Genomic DNA, 4,799 nt, shown 5'->3' on the forward strand with positions numbered 1-4,799 from the left:
TCTTCTGCCTATCACCCCCCGAGCAATGGCCAAACGGAGAGAACAAATCAAACGTTGGAACAATACCTTTGTTGTTTTTCTTCCTTCTCACAGGATAATTGGGTGGCCTTACTGCCCTGCGCAGAGTTTGCTTACAACAACTCTATTCCTGCCACCACCAACCAATCCCCATTCTGGGCCAATTACGGCTTTCACCCCTCTTTTTTACCCACCTCTGTACCAGAAGGAACGGTACCTGCTCTTCAGGATAGATTAACCTTTATCCAAGAGAACTACCTAACCCTCCAGGCAACCATGCGTAAAGCGCAGGAAGATTACAAGAGGTCATTTGACAAGAAGAGAAAGGAGAATCCAGACTTGAAAGTTGGGGATGAAGTGTGGCTCTCCATGGCAAACCTCAAACTACCCTGCCCATCACGGAAGTTGGGTCCAAGGTACATTGGCCCCTTCAAAATCAGGAAGGAAATCAACACTGTAGCCTTTGAACTTTCCTTACCGGATTCCTACAGGATCCATCCTGTTTTCCATATATCCTTGCTCAAGTCTACCTCTTCTGGCCCTTTCTCAGGAAGGGGTGATTCACCTCCACCTCCCATCTCGGTGGGTGAGGAATTTGAGTATGAGGTAGAGGCCATCCTAGACTGCCGAAAGAGGGGAAGACAGGTCCAATAGCTGATTAAGTGGAAAGGGTATTCACCTGAGGAAAGTTCATGGGAGCCTGCAAATAACATTCATGCCCCCAAACTTCTCAGAGAATTTTTCAACAAGCATCCTGAGAAGCAGGCCCAAGGGGGGGGGGGGGGGCACTGTCAGGGAACTTCCCCACAAGAGAGCTGGATCTTCCGCCCACACCCAGTGTGCAGCGACACCCAGTGGCCTATTTAAACCAGCCTGCTCCAGCCATTAGTTGCTGGATGATCTTCAGCTTCCTGTTTCCTGCTTCCTGTGTTCCTGTTTACTTGGATTACCTGTTACCGACCCGGCTTGTCTCACCTGTCTTGTCTCTCCTCCTGGCTCCGACCACCGGCTTGTTTACCTACTCTGCTCCAGTCTGCTGTCCCTGTGTATGACCACTGGCTTGCTCTTTCGGACTCCTCTACTGCTTGATGAACTGTGTTTGACCCCTTGGCTTGACCTTGACCTCGCTCTTGTCGCACGCCTGGCTACCTCCTGAAGTCACCTTCAAGGCAACCTGCATTTCAGCACGCACTACGTGTCTACTACCATAGCAGTCACCTCCACACCGGAGCTTGCCACAGCCGGCGACCCCTGTTCCTTTGGGCACAGCATTCCCTGTCTCCACCTCCAGGGGTGCCTTGCACTTAGCCACAAGTGAAGCCCTCTCAGCACCTCTGCCTCTGATCAGGTACGTGATAGGTACTGATCTGGCTGCATTTATGAGGCTGCAGATTGGCACTAATCTGGCTGCAAGGGTGAGGCTGCATTGAAGGGAACTGACCCTTATTTTGCTTCACAGTTCTTTATTTAAAATTTCCTGAAACTTCCCCCTTAAAATTAGGGTGCGTGTTATACGCCTGTGCGTGTCATATCCCGATAAATACGGTACTTGCATTGCAGGTATCTCTGCAGGAAGGGAGGCACAAAAACCTGCTTATAGACCATCCTCATCTTCCTTTTAGGAATTGTTTGAAGAGGATTAAACTGGTCAGTTGAGTGATCCTGCAAGGGAAAAGCTTGACATGGTCAGAGTTGAGACTCCTTGTACATGCAGATCTGCAGAGGCTTAATAGAAAGTGTCCATGAGTCCGCTTCCCATACACCAGCTTTATGAGGCCTGCAGAAAGGCTGACAATCCAGGAACAGTATCAGTAAGGAAGATGCTGCCCCCTCCAGCTATAACCTGCATAGAGCAGCCACAGCATAGAGGGATTAGGCTGCAGCGGCACAAAGACCTGTCACAGTAAGAAATAAATCCATGATAAACAGACACGGGACAAGGGAGAGCTCCATATTGTTAGGAAAAAAAACATTATACCATAAATAATTGCTACTCAATCTATGTAGTAATTTCTTTTTTTTTTAAAAATCGCAATTCAAACTACGGCTGCTAAAGTCTCCTAAGAGCTGTCAAAAAAGACAGTGTAACAGTTGTTTCTGTTTGCTGGTTGAGAAAAACCCGTAAGGGGTTAATTACTGCTAAAGGAATACTGACACTGCAGCTTCTCACGTCAGAGCACCGTCCCAGCAGGTGAATAATCAAACAGACCCTGCCATACAGATGTAGAGCCCTCCTAGGTAGGTGCTAGAATGAGTGGATATAGTTTTTGGTTTCTCTGCCTAACAGGGACACAGCTCATGCTTTCTTGATGATTCATACTGATCCAATAGCCATAGATTTTATTGGACAGGTGGATGGAAGCCTGGCAGATGAGAGCATGGATGTCTGTACAGCCCTGGCCAATTAGAAGGGGATGTGCCCCAAGGCATGCTGGGTACCTGTATTTATATCTGAAGAGCACATGGGCTCGTAGTCCAGTCCAGTCTACCTCTAGGGAGAGAGGTCTAAGTGGGGAGGATGCTGCTGTCTCTCCCTTGCAGAAGCTGCCAGGCAGCTTTGGGTGGGCAACCTGAGGGCCTAAAACATTGAAGTTGCAACCCCATTGGTCCCTACGAGGGCTGACTGAGGGAGGATGTCTGTGGATCCTGTCTGGTACTACTGAGGAAGACTGGTGTGTGCTCCAAGAGCCTTGCGAGTATAGACCCCCACAGGGGATCCTTGGGACTTGTGCTGTTAGATCCTCCTCTGGGTGTTGAAGTCAGTTACTGGGTGCAAGCTAAAGGAGAAACTGGCTAGTGTCTTGAAGAGGCAAGGTTCACTGAGTTCCTTCAGCTACAAAGGGACTTGTTCATCCCATACAGGTGCTTTATGGTCCTGCAGATGATCTGCGATACAGTTCTATTGAGAGAGTTGTCCTCACCTGTGAACAGTTATTTGGAGAATCCTACTAAATCCCTTCTCTTAGCCCACAAAAATGGGAAACTATAGATGTTCACAAGGAACCACTGTCATATGTGTGGACTTTAAGGGCACAGCATGAGACAGATAACAACTGCATGGATTTATCCTAAAATAACATTTATTGATTTATCTAAAACCAGATCTCAATAAAATGAGGAAACTGGCCCCAAACTGATCTCAGCTCGTACACAGGAGATCAATGTCTCCTACTAATTTCACTCATGTACATCATACATATATAAGGATAAGTTGGTATATATCATAAGGTTCGTGTAGGTATAGATATTTTCTCTGTTCACAGGTCACGCGTTTCGCACAAGGCGTCTTCAGGACTATGAAGATGTACAGACAGTTTTCTCTTATAAACAGACTAGATATTGGTGTTTCATACACATAGAACATAATCTGTATTTATGTACATCATATCAAATACAAACATGGCTTACTAGCACACGGCCTTCCTTCCAACCCCCAACAAATTAGCCTGACCTGGGGCGGACACAGGGGGAAAAAAATCAGACCAAAATGTGTTGTATATATTAGGTATCTGTCCTGATGATCCTAGGTACAAGATAAAATATATATGTGTAGTAGTGTGAGGAGTAATTACATTCTCTATTCTATATCTATTCACACAGAAAGGAGGAAGGATAATCACCTTATGAGGATAGCAGGTTGGTATACACCAGATGGAGTTTATACTCCCATAATATGTGGGTGTCTCTCTCTATAGAGGTCACCTAGGTATATGATCAAAGCCCATCTTGTTTATGACTCATAGTTAGTGTTCTCTTATCTTTAATAATGTAGGTTTCAGCCTACCTGTAGGTTAGGTTTATCTCTTGGATATACTTACCGCCCCTTACCTGTAAGAAATGTCAATGGAGGAGGAGCCTGCAGTAGTTATTTTATAATAAAGGATTTTTCAAAAATTGTGTGTGTGTTTTTATTACTTCTTGACACTTTTTGGTGAATAGGTATGGGTAATATGTTCCCGATGCTCATTCACATGAAGAGTGTGGGGGGGGGGGGGCAGGATCTGGGGGCCAATTATCTGTCAGTGGGGAAGCCCGCTGACAGCTGATGAGTCATGGTTGGTAAGGATGCGGGCGGGCGGCTTTCCGGCTTGCTGCTTAACAACCAGCTATTTCTTCACACAGAATTTGCATCGGTCGATTGTTTTTTTTGACTGATCCGAATTCAAATCGTTCTGAAAAGTTGGAATTTGTTAGAAAATGAATAAACGAAACAAATTTTAACAGCTTTCAACAAAATGTATTACAATTTCATTTGGAGATTTGGATATATCCGAATCTAGGAATAACCAAAAATTTGTCGGAATTTGTATTCGCACCGAAACAAATTTCATGTGTCTAACACTTAATGGCCACCCACTAACAGCTGGGTTCCAAACCAATACAAATGGCCGCAGATGGCAGGGCCCACTTTCCAGGCATGGATCCTCTACATATGTGTGCCATAACACCACCCCGCTGATAGCTGGGGACTCAATGACCACTCGGGACATCCTGGAAGACTTCTGGATACCAAAGGAAGCTCCTGACATCCCGCACAGCTGCCCAGCACCATACCCGCCCACCAATACGTTCAATAGATAGGAAAAATTCATACAAAGATGGTCCTATAAGTGAGGAGGACAAAAAAGGAACGTATGCTGCCATGGACATCTATCAGAAAAACACATTATGGCCACTAGATGGAACTGACCATTGTAGGAAATCCCAATTCACCATGACTGGGGGAATGCGGGTCACATTTCATCAACACATTTATAACAACCAGATCTGTAAGTGTTTGT

General features: G+C 45.6%; 3 protein-coding genes across 3 annotated transcripts in view; 2 read left to right on the forward strand and 1 right to left on the reverse strand.

Moving 5' to 3' along the window:
- LOC309550239 (uncharacterized protein) overlaps nucleotides 1-4,799 on the forward strand; it is a gene marked incomplete at both ends in the record, with an annotated part of 1,760,330 nt that overhangs the window by 1,508,755 nt on the left and 246,776 nt on the right.
- The window catches only part of LOC309548816 (uncharacterized protein), a 530,695-nt gene that overhangs the window by 124,852 nt on the left and 401,044 nt on the right, over nucleotides 1-4,799 (forward strand). The gene's annotated exons all lie outside the window — the stretch shown is intronic.
- Nucleotides 1-4,799, reverse strand: part of LOC309548808 (gastrula zinc finger protein XlCGF66.1-like) — a 137,350-nt gene that overhangs the window by 101,551 nt on the left and 31,000 nt on the right. The window lies entirely within an intron of this gene.

The sequence above is a fragment of the Pelophylax lessonae genome (genome assembly GCF_965119305.1).
Source record: "Pelophylax lessonae genome assembly, chromosome: 3".
In the NCBI taxonomy this organism is placed as follows: domain Eukaryota; kingdom Metazoa; phylum Chordata; class Amphibia; order Anura; family Ranidae; genus Pelophylax; species Pelophylax lessonae.